The sequence below is a fragment of the Macaca thibetana genome, chromosome X, assembly GCF_024542745.1.
Source record: "Macaca thibetana thibetana isolate TM-01 chromosome X, ASM2454274v1, whole genome shotgun sequence".
Taxonomy (NCBI): domain Eukaryota; kingdom Metazoa; phylum Chordata; class Mammalia; order Primates; family Cercopithecidae; genus Macaca; species Macaca thibetana.
Window position 1 is genome coordinate 73,306,636 of NC_065598.1, and position 16,231 is coordinate 73,322,866.

Consider the following 16,231-nt stretch of genomic DNA (forward strand, 5'->3'; position numbering starts at 1 on the left):
ACTTTTCCAAAGGTCTTAGCAAACAGCAAACCAGGAGATTATATCCCATACCTGGCTCAGTGGGTCCCAAGCCCATGAAGCCTTGCTCACTGCTAGCACAGAAGTCTCAGATTGACCTGTGAGGCAGCAGCCTGGCAGGGGGAGAGGCATCTGCCATTGCTGAGGCTTGAGTAGGTAAACAAAGTGGCCTGGGAAGCTCAATGTGGGAGGAGCCCGCTGCAGCTCTGCAAGGCCTCCTGCCTCTGTAGATCACACCATGAGGGCAGGGCATAGCTGAACAAAAGGCAGGGCATAGCTGAACAATTTCTGCAGACGTAAACATCCCTGTCTGACAGGTCTGAAGAGAGCAGTCATTCTCCCAGCACAGTGTTTGAGCTCTGAGAATGGACAGGACTGCCTCCTCAAGTGGGTCCCTGACACCGTATAGCCTAACTGGGAGACACCTCCCAGTAGGGGCTGACTGACACCTCATACGGGCAGGTGCCCCTCTGGAATGAAGCTTCCAGAGAAAGAATCAAGCAGCAATATTTGCTATTCTGCAATATTTGCTGCTCTACAGCCTCTGCTGATGATACCCAGGTAAAAAGGGCCTAGAGTGGACCTCCAGCAAACTCCAACAGACCTGCAGCTGACGGTCCTGACTGGTAGAAGGAAAACTAACAAACAGAAAGGAATAGCATCAACATCAACAAAAAGGACATCCACACCAAAACCCCATCTGTAGGTCACCAGCATCAATGACCAAAGGTAGATAAAGCCACAAAGATAGGCAGAAACCAGAGCAGAAAAGGTTAAAATGCTAAAAACCAGAGCACCTCTTCTCCTCCAAAGGATCCCAGCTCCTCGCCTGCAATGGAACAAAGCTGCATGGAGAATGACTTTAACGAGCTGACAGAAGTAGGCTTCAGAAGTTTGGTAATAACAAATTTCTCGGAGCTAAAGGAGAATGTTTGAACCCATGGCAAGGAACATAAAAACCTTGAAAAAAAGATTAGATGAATGGTTAATTACAATAAACAGTGTAGAGAAGACCTTAAATGACCTGATGGAGCTAAAAACCATGGCAGAAGAACTACGTGACACATGCACAAGCTTCAGTAGCCAATTTGATCAAGTGGAAGAAAGGGTATCAGTGACTGAAGATTAAATGAATGAAACAAAGCAGGAGGAGAAGTTTAGAGAAAAAAGAACAAAAAGAAACTAACAAAGCCTCCAAGAAATATGGGACTATGTGAAAAGACCAAATCTACATCTGATTGGTGTACCTGAAAGTGATGGGGACGATGGAAAAATGTTGGAAAACACTCTTCTGGATATTATCCAGGAGAAATTCCCCAACCTAGCAAGGCAGGCCAACATTCAAATTCAGGAAATACAGAGAATGCCACAAAGATACTCCTCGAGAGGAGCAACCCCAAGACACATGATTGTCAGATTCACCAAGGTTGAAATGAAGGAAAAAATATTAAGGGCAGCCAGAGAGAAAGGTCAGTTACCCACAAAAGGAAACCCATAAAACTAACAGTGGATCTCTTGGCAGAAACTCTACAAGCCAGAAGAGAGTGGGCACCAATATTCAACAATCCTAAAGAAAATAATTTTCAACACAGAATTTCATATCCGGCCAAACTAAGCTTCATAAGCAAAGGAGAAATAAAATCCTTTACAGACAAGCAAATGCTGAGAGATATTGTCACCACCAGGCCTGCCTTACAAGAGTTCTGGAAGGAAGCACTGAACATGGAAAGGAATAGCTGGTAGCAGTCACTACAAAAACATGCCAAATTGTAAAGACCATCAATGCTAGGAAGAAACTGCATCAACTAACGGACAAAAGTAACCAGCTGACATCATAATGACAGTCTCAAATTCAGACATAAAAATATTCACCTTAAATGTAAATGGGCTACAGGCCCCAATTAAAAGACACAGACTGGCAAATTGGATAAAGAGGCAAGACCGAACAGTGTGCTGTATTGAGGAGAACCATCTCACATGCAGAGACACATATGGGCATAAAATAAAGGGATGGAGGAAGATCTACCAAGCCAATGGAAAGAAAAAAAAGGCAGGGGTTGCAATCTAAGTCTCTGATAAAACAAACTTGAAACCAACAAAGATCAAAAGAGACAAAGAAGGACATTACATACTGGTAAAGGGATCAATTCAACAAGAAGAGCTAACTTTCCAAAATATGCATTCACCCAATAAAGGAGCACTCGGATTCATACAGTAAGTCCTTAAAGACCTAAAAAGAACTGTGGACTCCCACACAATAATAACGAAAGACTTTAACACCCAATGTCAATATTAGACAGATCAAAGAGACAGAAGATTGACAAGGATATCCAGGACTTGAACTCAGTTCTGCACCAAGCAGACCTAATAGACATGTACAGAACTCTCCACCCCAAATCAACAGAATATACATTCTTTTCAGCACCACATTGCACTTATTCCAAAAATGACCACGTAGTTGGAAGTAAAGCACTCCTCAGTAAATGTAAAAGAACAGAAATCACAACAAACTGTCTCTCAGACCACAGTGCAATCAAATTAGAACTCAGGATTAAGAAACTAACTCAAAACCACACAACTACATGGAAACTGAACAACCTGCTCCTGAATGACCACTGGGTACACAACGAAATGAAGGCAAAAATAAAGATGTTTTTGAAACCAATGAGAACAAAGATACAATGTACAAGAATCTCTGGGACACATTTAAAGCAGTATGTAGAGGGAAATTTATAGCACTAAATGCCCACAAGAGAAAGCAGGAAAGATCTAAAATCTACACCCTAACATCACAATTAAAACAACTAGAGAAGCTAGAGCAAACACATTCAAAAGATAGCAGAAAGCAAGAAATAACTAAGATCAGAGCAGAACTGAAGGAGATGGAGACACAAAAAAACCTTCAAAAAATCAGTGAATCCAGGAGTTGGTTTTTTTAAAAGATCAACAAAATTGATAGACTGCTAGCAAGACTAATAAAGAAGAAAAGAGAGAAGAATCAAATAGACGCAATACAAAATGATGAAGGGGATATCACCACAAATCCCACAGAAATACAAACTACCATCAGACATTACTATAAACACGTTTATGCAAATAAACTAGAAAATCCAGAAGAAATGGATAAATTCCTGGACACATACACCCACCCAAGACTAAACCAGGAAGAAGTTCAATCTCTGAATAGACCAATAACAGGCTCTGAAATCGAGGCAATAATTAATAGCCTACCAACCAAAAAAAGTCCAGGACCAGATGGATTCACAGCCAAATTCTACCAGAGGTACAAAGAGGAGCTGGTACGATTCCTTCTGAAACTATTCCAATCAATAGAAAAAGAGGGAATCCTCCCTCATTCATTTTATGAGGCCAGTATCATCCTGATACCAAAGGCTGACAGAGACACACAGAGAAAAGAGAATTTTAGACCAATATCCCTGATGAACATCCATGTGAAAATCCTCAATAAAATACTGGCAAACCAAATCCAGCAGTACATGAGAAAGCTTACCCACCATGTTCAAGGTGGCTTCCTCCCTGGGATGCAAGGCTAGTTCAACATATGCAAATCAATAAACATAATCCAGCATATAACAGAACCAAAGAAAAAACCACATGATTATCTCAATAGATGCAGAAAAGGCCTTTGACAAAATTCAACACCCTTCATGCTAAAAACTCTCAATAAACAAGGTGTCAATGGAATGTATCTCAAAATAATGAGAGCTATTTATGACAAACCCACAGCCAATATCATACTGAATGGGCAAAAGCTAGAAGCATTCCCTTTGAAAACCGGCCCAAGATAGGGATGCCCTCTCTCACCACTCCCATTCAACATAATGTTGGAAGTTCTGGCCGGGGCAATTAGGCAAGAGAAATAAATAAACAGTATTCAATTAGGAAAAGATGAAGTCAGATTATCCCAGTTTGCAGATGATATGATTGTATATTTAGAAAATCCCATCACCTCAGCCCAAAATTTCCTTAAGCTGATAAGCAACTTCAGCAAAATTTCAGGATACAAAATCAATGTGCAAAAATCACAAGAATTCTTATGGACCAACAATAGACAAGTAGAGAGCCAAATCATGAGTGTACTACCATTCACAATTGCAACAAAGAGAATAAAATACCTAGGAATACAACTTACAAGGGATGTGAAGGACCTCTTCAAGGAGAACTGAAAACCACTGCTCAATGACATAAAAGAGGACACAAACAAATGAAAGAACATTCCCTGCTAATGGATAGGAAGAATCAATATCATGAAAATGGCCACACAGTCCAAGGTAATTTATAGATTCAAAAATGCCATCCCCATCAAGCTACCAAGGACTTTATTCACAGAATTGGAAAAAACTACTTTAAAGTTCATATGGAACCAAAAAAGAGCCCATATTGCCAAGACAATCCTAAGCAAAAAGAATAAATCTGGAGGCATCACACTGCCTGACTTTATACTATACTACAAAGCTACAGTAACCAAAACAGCATGGTACTGGTACCAAAACAGAGATATAGACCAATGGAACAGAACAGAGGCCTCAGAAATTATACCACACATCTACAACCATCTGATCTTTGACAAACCTGAGAGAAACAAGAAATGGGGAAAGCATTCCCTATTTAATAAATGGTGCTGGGAAAACTGGCTAGTCATATGTAGAAAGCTAAAACTGGATACCTTCCTTACACCTTATACAAAAATTAATTCAAGATGGATTAGAGACTTAAATGTTAGACTTAAAACCATAAAAATCCTAGAAGAAAACCTAGGCAATAACATTCAAGACACAGGCATTGGCAATGGCTTCATGACTAAAATACCAAAAACAATGGCAACAAAAGTCAAAATTGACAAATGGGATCTAATTAAACTAAAGAGCTTCTGCACAGTGAAAGAAACTACCATCAGAGTGAACAGGCAACCTACAGAATGGGAGAACATTTTTGCTATCTACCCATCTGACAAAGGGCTAACATCCAGAATCCACAAGGAACTTAAACAAATTTACAAGAAAAAATCAAACAACCCCACAAAAAGTGGGTGAAGGATATGAACAGACACTTTGCAAAAGAAGACATTTGTGCAGTCAACAGACACATGAAAAAATGCTCATCATCACTGGTTGTCAGATAAATGCAAATTAAAACCGCAATGAGATGCCATCTCACGCCAGTTAGAATGGCGATCATTGAAAGGTCAGGAAACAACAGATGCTGGAGAGGATGTGGAGAAATAGGAACGTTTTTACACTGTTGGTGGGAGTGTAAACTAGTTCAACCATTGCAGAAGACAGTGTGGCGATTCCTCAAGGATGTGGAACTAGAAATACCATTTGACCCAGTCATCCCACTAATGGGTATATAACCAAAGAATTATTAATCATGTTGCTATAAAGACACATGCACATGTATGTTTATTGCAGCAATATTCACAATAGCAAAGACTTGGAACCAACCCAGATGTCCATCAATGATAGATTGGATTAAGAAAATGTGTCACATATACATCATAGATTAGTATGCAGCCATAAAAAAAGATGAGTTCATGTCTTTTGCAGGGTCATGGATGAAGCTAGAAAACACCTATTCTGAGCAAACTATCACAAGGACAGCAACCAAACACCACATGTTCTCACTCATAGATGGGAATTGAACAAGGAGAACACTTGTACACAGGGCAGGGAACATCACACAAGGGGGCCTGTCATGGGGTGGGGAGTCGGGGGAGGGATAGCATTAGGAGAAATACCCAATGTAAATGATGGGTTAATGGGTGCAGCAAACCAACATGGCACATGTATACCTATGTAACAAACCTGCACATTGTGCACATGTACCCTAGAACTTAAAGTATAATTTTAAAAAAAAGAAGTAGATGAATCCACTATTATAGTAGGTGACTTCAACACCCTCTTTCAAAAATTGACAGATCCAGGAGGCAGCAGATCAGTCAGGACATAGTTAAACTCAACAGCACTCAACCATCTGGATATAATTGACATCTATAAAATACTTAATCCAATGACAAGTTGAGGAGAAAGAACTAATAGAAAGGAAGAAATTGAAGATGCAGAAGTGTGTGTGTTTGGTGGAGGACTAGTGGTGATCAATCAAATAATGTCCAAGGAAACGGGATAGAAGGGGTAAAAGGATATGCTCTGAACAGGAAAGGCTATGCCATCTCCACTGAGACAGAAGGAAAGGAGGAGATAATGAGTTCAGATTAAAAAATGAGTTAATAGGTAGTGAAAGAAAAAGTTGGGAGAAGATAGGTTGTCCTACCTATCTTCATGTCATCAGTCAAGTAGAAGACAAAGTCGGTTTCCAAAAATAAGAAGAGAGAGGGTGGAATAAATGGATTAAGAAGAAAAGTGGAGTTGAGTTTAGTGGCATGCACCTGTAATCCCAGGTAGTCAGGAGGCTGAGGCAGGAGGATTGCTGGAGCCCAAGAGTTCAAGGCTCAGCTCACTGATTGTGCCTGTTAATAGCCACTGCACTCCAACCTGAGCAACATAGCTATACCTCAACTCTAAAAAATTGAAAAGAAGAAGAAAAGTTAAAATGTTGAATAGCCACTCAGAAATTAAGAAAGAGCTGCAAGGGGACATATGGAAAGGCCTAGCGGAAAATGCAAAACGATAATTTTGCGTTGATTCTAAATTGCATTGTTGTGTGATTTTTTTTTTTTTCCAACAGCCTGAGTGTTAAGCAGAGAAGTGTCGGTGTCAGGAACAGGTCCCCAAATCTGGCCATAAACTGAACCCAAAATGGCCATAAACAAAGTATCTGCAGCACTGTGACATGCTCATGATGGCCTTGACACCCACGCTGGAAGGTTGTCGGTTTACCGGAATGAGGACAAGGAACACCTGGCCCACCCAGGGTGGAAAACCACTTAGGGCGATCTTAAATCACAAACAATAATATGAGGGATCCATGCCTTAAGGACATGTTCATGCTGCAGATAACTAGCCAGAGCCCAGCCCTTTATTTTGGTCCATCCCTTTATTTCCCATAAGGAATACTTCTAGTAAATCTTATGACTGGCTTGCTGTCAATAAGTATGTGGGTAAATCTCTGTTTGAGGCTCTCAGCTCTGAAGACTGTGAGACTCCTGATTTCCCACTCCACACATGATATTTCTGTGTGTGTGTCTTTAATTCCTCTAGCACCACTGGGTTAGGGTCTCCACAACCTAGCTGGTCTCAGCAGTTGGAAATTTGGACTTATCCTGAGTTGCAGCTCTATGGGGAAGGTGTGGCAAAAGAGTAGGGAACATGGTGAGAATGATTGAAATGAGGCCCCCAGGCTGAAGATGGAGCCCTGGGAAGCACCAAAATATAAAGAGTGAATAGAAGAAGAGGCGAATGCAAAGGTAAATGAGAAAGAGAAGCCAGAAGCCAGTGCTCTCACAAAAGGAAACAGTCCTGAAAACCCCAAAGTTTGCAGAACCCTCCGAGGTCATGCAGTCCAAACTTCTAATTGTGACAGGTGAGAAAAGTGAGGCTCAGAGAGAAGATACTTACCCCAAGGTTCAGTGAGTTAACAACAGATCTGGGACTAAAATTCAGGTCTTTTAACTTCATCCCAGGCTCATATTTACTCTATGGAACTTCATTACCTTTTCTTATTTTAAAAGTTACTTATGTTTTCTGTAGATAATTTAGAAAACACAAAAAAGAATAAAATTTAAATCTTTATAATCTTACCACTAAGTGTAAACATTTTCAGATAGGTGATGGCTTTAAAACAAGTTCACAAATTCTTTGACATTTGTCCCATCAAGAGGTGAAATTTAATACCACCCCATGACTAAAGTATTCTCTTTCTCTACAAATCTAATAACCACATTCAGAGAAGAAATTAGCTCCTTTTGGTAGACCAACTCCTAGCAATCACATTAACTTCTAGATGCTCACAAGCCATGAGCTTACTAATCAATCCTAAAGTGATGCTGAGCACTGACATTGTTGTATGACTTTTTCCTCAGTTCAGCTAAGAGTCAGGCTCTTGTCACACGGCCATGAGAGATTAGGCTCACAGACACTTTGAAGGGTGAGAAAAAGTGAAATTCATTGGACAAAAAGGGAAAAAAGGGAAACGTGGACCCTCCACAGAGCCAGAGTCTTGCTAGTGCACATCCTGCCTCACAGATTGAATCCCAGGTATGACCCAGGGAGAGGAGAGACCAGGCTCCCCCCACTGCAAATGCTGCAGACTTCCCAATGCTCCACCCCAGTGCACATTCCTCCCAGTATGCAGGTCACTCAGAGGTTCTGCCAGGAAGCCTTTCCCATCTGGCTGTCTCAACATCAAGTTTTTTTGTCTGTACTTTCTAGAATCTGACTAGTCTTTTGGAACTTCTCTTCAAAGAACATTTACAAAAGTACTAAAAAATTATCTGCGAATTTTAACTGTATAGAATTAATTGTGGATGATGTTATAAATGTAAGGAGAGGCCACTGGTGGTTTTGAATAGGGAAGAGGGTGACAGAATCTGATTTGCACACCTCCAAGAATTAGAATAGATTGTCAGTCCCAGGAAAGACTCCAGAGCTGGATGAGACTACATACTGCCCTTTGTTTGTTTGCTTTTTTTATTTTTAATTGACACATAATAATTGTGCATATTTATGGAACACAGGGTGAGTTTTGACACACATATATGCTATGCTATGTAATGATCAAATCAGGGTAATTGACATATTCACTATCTCAAGAATTTATCATTTCTTTGTGGGGAGAACACTCAAAATCCTCTTTTACAGCTATTTTGAGATATACAATACATTATTGTTAACTATTATAAGGTCCTTTTTAAGTTTCCTTAATGTCTTTAAATTCCCAAAGTGATTAAGCCCTGCTCATCATGCAAGACGACACCTCCCATCTCTGTTTCTTCTCACTCTTTTGCCTTCTGCCTGGGATATCCTTTTTCTATTTCCACTACCTTCTTCCCCATGTACAAATGCTGTGCATCCTTTAAGTTCCAACTCTAATGCCATCTTTACCAATAAATCATCTGGATTTCTCCTGCATTTGAATTCTCATACCCTGTCTCTGTGCCTTCCTCAGGCACTGAGCCCTTTCTACCTTAGATCATGCTCTTTGGAATAGGGCCAGGAGAAAGAGTATGAAAACAGCAAATGCTACCATTAAAGGAGATGCTTATTACTGCAATCCACTATCTGAGATTTCAAGGCACCTCTGAGGAGATTTGGTGCCCTAGGAATGCTGGTCAAGGACAATGTCAGACAACCCCAAGAGCATTCCCTGTTGTTTATACCCTAGTTTCCATCATCAAGATTCTTTCAATAATGAGCCTCTCTTTTCATTGTTTAGCCTCATTACTACTGGTATGTTCAATTATCAAACCCTTGACCATATCTTTTACCTCCCATACTAAGCCTCTAGCAAGTGGTCCAGGCAGATTTTTATTTGAACAGTCGGTTGCTAAAGGATGTACACCTGGAACAAAGATGACACTATAACAAAATTCCTGTTGTTGGTGGACCCACCTGAAGATAGAGGCCCCAAATATTAGCAACAATGCCTTTCTGTATCTCAAAGGGCCTTCTTGTTAGAATGAGGGATACCTGGTGAGACAGTATCTTTCATTTCTGTTTCAAATGAAACTTCCAAGCTCCCTCCAATAGCATGGACCTCCGAAAGAATAAGTTTCTTCCTTCCTTCAATTCTAATGGAAAATTCCAATAAATCTGAAAAAAAAAGTCAGAAACTTTACTGTATCAGTCAGGATTGTGTTCAGAATCCTGTACACATGTAACAGAAACCCAAGTCCAGTTACTTAAACAAGAAATTAGTTTTCTTCTTCTCATGAAGCCAGAAGGCTGATGGCATGCAGTCCAGGGAAGATACAGCAGCTCCACAATATTTCATTTTGCAAGATGACTGCTGCAACTCTAGACATTACATGTGCATTCCAAGCAGGATGAAGAAAAGGCTGGATGGAGAAAGCCAGCAAGATTTGTCTCTTTTGTCAGGAAAACAATAATGTTCCCCAAAGCCCCACCTAGTAGATTTCCACATACATCACATTGGCCAGAACTGCATCACATGATTACCTTTTGCTGCACAGACACACAGTATGTGTGTGTGTGTGTGTGTGTGTGTGTGTAAAATCTCATCTAAAGTCTTCCCAACAACCCTAGAAGTTAGATACTATAGTCTTCCTATTTAATAGATGATGAAATTCAGGCTCAGAGAGTGTAGATGACTTGTACAAGATCATACCTCCAGCAAGTGGTCTAGGTTGAATTTGAAGTGGAGAGTCAGATGCTAAAGGCTGTATTGTTTAACCACACCAAAGTGCCTGACATAATGTTGGCACTTAAATAAATCAATGACAGTGGCACTTTCTGCCACTGTCAGCTACTTCAAGGGATCATATGCCTTCAAATCTGGGGCCACTCGTCACATGCCCTCTTGTGGCCATATACACACTGCTCTCCTGCCTACCTTTCTCCCTTTCTAGGGATTTCTCTCCAGAGCAGTAGAGACTTTTGCAGCTTAATACAGGGAATCTCTGGCTTGCAGACAATCCTTATTGCTATGATAAAAGATATTGTTTCAAGGACAACAGGCAAAAGTCACTCTTTGAAGCAAAGAGAAAAGATAAGTTTTATAGAGATATGACCAAGTTTGACTTTGATGGCTCCTTGGTGTAGTGTCCCAGTCACATCAGCCTACTGTTAACTATAAGCCTGGCAGTCAGGAGACATGTCTTAGCCCAGGTTTTGTTATTAATGTGTTAATGACCTTGGACAAGTCACTGCCCGGTTCTCAATCTGAGTTTTTAACATCTGTGGAAGAAGGGGCTTAGATAAATAAGATTGGTTTGAAAGATGAGCTAACATCTATAAATGTATGACCTAGAATTAAGAGGATGATGGTCAGAGTCATGTACATGCACATACATGCTTGCAAAAACACACATATGCACAGTTTTGACTAAGTTCTATCACTTGTGTAACCAACAGACATTTACAGAACACATTTTCATAAGGACCAAATTTAGCGTTCTCTCTGCTTGCCAAGGCTAAGCCATGTGATCCTTTTTCTTATAATCTACACCCACTCACAAGAAGAATGTTGTTTTTCATTATGTCACCCAAATTATATTTGTTAAAGTGAGTGAGACTGGACTCTGAGCCTGAGGAGCCTGCTTAATTGCATTTTTTCAGTATATTAAGTTATCTTGGGTGCTCAAGTCTGACTATGATGAGAAGAAAATCTGCCAGTGTTTGGGTCTTATCCACCAGCACTGAGGGTGGTCTTAGAGTTTGCTGAGCAATGGGGGAGATTTTTTTTAATGTTCATATTCCTCTTATTAAGCTTCTGAGCCTATTTTTCCATTAATCTCACTCCTAGCAAAGGCTCCAGGACATATCTGGGCCTGGGTCTTTACACAATAGGTTGATACAATGAATCCAGGGAATAGGCCCCAGCCTCCCAGGATCCCAGCTCCCCTAGCAACTCCTTCATTTTGCTTCTCACCATTCAAAAGACAAGTGAAAATGCAAATATTTTAGTGCAATACATGGACTTTATTTTCCACTGTGTGGGTAGTTTCGTGCCCCTTACATGTAGAGGAGCATCATGTACAGTGGTAAAGGCAATCATTGGGACTTAGAAAGCCTGGCTTCTGTTCCAAATTGTGCCCTCATCTATGTGACCTCGGGAAAGTCTTTTCTACCCTTCTGAGCTTTTAAAAATTCATTAATAAAATGACAGGGTTGAACTACTAATCTCTGAGGACCCTTTTGGTCCTAACAATCACGGTTTGCCCACACAAACATATTCATGCCAGAATGCACTCTCCCAGAACTTGGGGCTGTAAGTCTAATTAACATCATCTTCAGTACCTGAGGGCCATACAACTCCAAGGGAAACCATTCACACAGTGGGGAATACCACTCACCCGATGCCATGAAATCATCTGGAACCATGTTTAAGATAATCTGACAGAGGCTTTTTGAGCATGATGCCAAACATGGCATATATCTTGAGCCAGACATGCTGGTTGAAAGCCTTGCTACAGGAGCCACTCCGAAAAGACAGGTTCCCTCTTTACTGAGAAGGCATAGATCATTAGCTATCTCTCTTGATCTCATTCCCCAAAGCTTGGGGTCCCTGAGGAGTGGCATCTCTGTCCAATGGAAGGAGAGCTTGCATTATGTAAAAGAAACAATTTGGTTCAATTTGGTTAAAGGTAGAATATCTGAAGGAGCATATTGGCCTGAATAAGATCAGCAGGCCTTTTGGGGCCCCTGACTAGCATCTTGAGCAGCACAAAAGCCCAAATGCCAAGGGAAGAAGAAAGTCACAGAAAGGTAAGATTAGGTTGCTTTAAACTAAGTGGAAGATTTCGCAAGTTTCCTGGGGCCAAACCAAGAGTGTATCATCCACACCCAGCCAGGGTATGTATCAGAGAGTCATGAGGTATTTCCTCAAGGGTGTCCTTGGTGTATGGTGGTGGGGCGGGGGGGTGGAGGAAGAGATTATACTCCTCCCAGGAGAATGAGCTGAAGGAATTATGCGGAAATATCAAATATGATTATAGTAGACCAGGACCTGTGTACATCTATAACTATTCACAAGGGACTCCAGAGAACTAAAACTCCACTTCCACTACATGCTCTGTATACATGGACTCTGGCCCTGCTGACCAGACTAACTGGCTCCTCCAGCCATCTTTCATACACTTGAACATTTTCCCTCACTGGACTCAGTTTCCCAGTATGAGTGAACTTGAATGCAATCATAGATTTCAAACTGTTTTGTGAAGCCCTAAGGTACAGGTTCAAATGGTGTGGCTTGAGCAGGTGGCTTAAAGGCTACCTCACGGATGAGAAAGGCAAGGAGAGGCCAAGTGGGCAGACATGCAGACTCCATAACACACACTTCAATAGAGCATTTCTGCTTCTATCTGTTTTATATATTAGGCTTCCATGAAATAATCCATTTGAAAAAAAATTAATCCAATGCTAAAAGTAGTTGGAAAGCCACTGGCTTGCAGGTTTGCAGGTTTGCTAAATTCCCTAGAAGCACTAATGTTCTTTGATTCTATAAAGGAAGAGTCAGAAATTGAGAAGAGTTATTTTTTTCTTGGAAGACTGATACTCTGCTGGGAAGAAAAGGCACTGAAAACCTCAAGAAGTAGCAAACAACCATCTTTCACTGGGCTATATAAAAAGATCAGTGGTTGAGCTTTGCCTTTGCCTTCTAGTTGGAGCATGAGGTGAATATAATCTTCTGTGCTTTAATTACTTTCCCGTAGCTGAGATTCCAACTGAAAGAAAACTGATTTAGCTCTAAAGGAGCCTGGAGGCATGGGTGCAAGGGCTCCTAGGTTTCAAGTGGAGCTCTGTTCAAGAAAGCTAACCAGTGACAAGTGTTATCCTCATCCAAACGTTTCAGAACAATTAGTCAATGTATCTACATGTATCTAGTTTATGATTTTATGAAAATATTAGATATTTATTTTAAGAGAGAGAAGCTATACATTTTAGCACCACCTGCTGGTATTAAATTACCTCTGGCAACAAAAAACCAACTACTTACCTTACTTGTAACCTGGACATCTTCTAGCACTAATTATAAAGATCACTTACCTACTTCAGTCATATGATCACTTGAGTGATTCAATTGTAGAAATAGAGAGTCATCATCAAAGGAAGATTCTTTTTATTTTGTTTTGTTTTTGATTTTGATTTTTCATTTCAATGGTTTTGGGGAAACAGGTGGTGTTTGGTTGCATGAAAAAGGTCTTTAGTGATGACTTCTGAGATTTTGGTGCACCCACCATTCAAGCAGGGTACATGGTACCCAACGTGTAGTCTTTTTTTTTTTTTTTTTTTTTTTTTTTTTTTTTTTTGAGACGGAGTCTCACTCTGTTGCCCAGGCTGTAGTGCAGTGGTGCCATCTCAGCTCGCTGGAAGCTCCACCTCCCGGGTTCACACCATTCTCCTGCCTCAGCCTCCCAAGTAGCTGGGACTACAAGCGCCTGCCACCACACCCAGCTAACTTTTTGTATTTTTAGTAGAGACTGGGTTTCACTGTGTTAGCCAGGAAGGTCTCGGTCTCCTGACCTCATGATCCACCTGCCTTGGCCTCCCAAAGTTCTGGGATTACAGGTGTGAGCCACTGCACCCAGCCCCCAATGTGTAGTATTTTATCCCTCACCCCCTTCCCACCCTTCCCCCTTAGTCTCCAAAGTTTATTATATCATTCTTATGCCTCTGCATTCTCATAGCTTAGTTCCCACTTATAAGTGAGAACATACTATGTATGTTCATATATACATATATGTGTGTGTGTGTGTGTGTGTGTGTGTGTATATATATATATAAAATGGATTTCTCTCCTTCCTCAGGAACACCAATTATTCTTAGGTTTGGCTATTTAACATAACCCCAAATTTCTCAGAAGCTTTGTTCATTTTTTTATTCTTTTTTCTTGTCTTTGATTGGTTTAATCTAAAGGCCTTGTCTTCAAGCTCTCAAGTTCTCTCTTCTGCTTGTTTTATTCTATTGTTGAAACTTTCTAGTGCATTTTGTATTTCTCTAAGTGTGTCTTTCACTTCCAGAAGTTGTGATTGTTTCTTCTTTATTATATCTATTTCTCTGGAGCATTTTTCATCCATATCCTGTATTTTTTTTTAATTTCTTAAAGTTGGTTTCTGTCTTTCTCTGGTACCTCTTTCAGTAACTTAATAATCAACTTTCTGAATTCCATATCTGGCAATTCAGACATTTATTCTTGGTTTGGATCCATTGCTGATAAGCTAGTGTGATTTTTTTAGGGTGTTAAAGGACCTTGTTTTGTCATATTACCAGAATTACTTTTCTGATTCCTTCTCATTTGGGTAGACTATTTCAGTGGAAATATCTAGAACTCAAGGGCTGCTGTTCAGATTCTTTTGTCCCATGAGGTGGTCCCTTGATGTGCTGCACTCCCTTTTCCCCTAGGGATAGGGCTTCCTGTGGCTGTTATTGCTCTTCTGGGTCTAGCCATCCATTGGGGCTACCTGGCTCTGGGCCGGTGCTGGGGAATGTCTACAAAAGAGTCCTGTGATGTGACCCATCTTCAGGTCTCCCAGCTGTGGATACGAGTACCTGCTCTGGTGGAAGGGGTAGGGGAGTGAAATAGACTCTGTGAGAGTCCTTGGTTTTAGATATGTTCAGTGTGCCAGCTTTCTCAAATTCTGGTTATGCTAGCAGTGAAGTTGTCACCTGGACAGACTCAGGACCACTGATTAGCCAGGATGTTGCAGGCAGTGGAATTAGCTGTTCTCTTCTCCTCCCTTGGAGCAGGATTTTTCTGTCATGAGTTGCTGTAATGTCCTGAGTTGGTTAGCCTCTAGCCAGGAGGTGGCACTTTCAAGAAAGCACCGGCTGCAATAGTAGAAGAGGGATATAAGCTTACCCTAAGCTGGCCAGGATAAGTATTTGGGTTTTTCAAGCAAAGAGCAGGGTCATAAAGCTCCCAGGAGTTTATATCTTTTGTGATTGGCTACCAGGGCAGTAGAGAAATACCATCAGGTGAGGGCAGGGTTAGGTGAGTCTGAGCTGAGACTCCCCTTAGACAGGGCTTGCCGTGGCCACTGTGGAGGCCGGCAGGTGGTTCTCAGACCAATTGGGTTATGTTCCAGAGGAGATTATGGCTGCCTCTGTCACCAGGGAAGTGGGGAAAAGCCAATAGCAATAGGCCTCACCCAACTCCCACACAGTTGGCAAGGCCAGTCTCACTCTCCCTATGCCTGGCCAGCAGTACCAAATTTATCTCCAGAGAGCCTGGTCATGGGACTCGGACCTAGCCCCAGGTTAGAAACTTCCCCACTGAGAAAGCAAGCACAACTTTCAGGCCATACCCCTCACCATCTGCCCACATGGAGCTCCTTTCTGCTGCAGTTCCCCTTCACCCTTGGATTCTGCTCAAGAGATTTTTCATCCAATCAAAACTATTACAAAGTTCAGTTGGAAGCTACTTTCACCCTGTGACCCCCTCACAAATTCTGCCAGTTTCCTTCCCTGAGTGTCCCTGTGAGATATAGTCAGGGGTGGTTTCCCTGGGTTCAAGCTGGAGAATGGGAGTGCCTACAAGGTTCTTCCCATGGCTGCTTCTGCTTTTATATTTCACAGTAAATTCATTTTGGCTGTAGGTAAGTTTGAATCCTTCTCTT

At 41.1% G+C, this 16,231-nt stretch overlaps 1 protein-coding gene across 20 annotated transcripts in view; it reads left to right on the top strand.

Annotated features, from left to right (window-relative positions):
* The window catches only part of LOC126946324 (cytochrome c oxidase subunit 7B, mitochondrial), a 1,159,743-nt gene that overhangs the window by 596,531 nt on the left and 546,981 nt on the right, over positions 1–16,231 (top strand). The gene's annotated exons all lie outside the window — the stretch shown is intronic.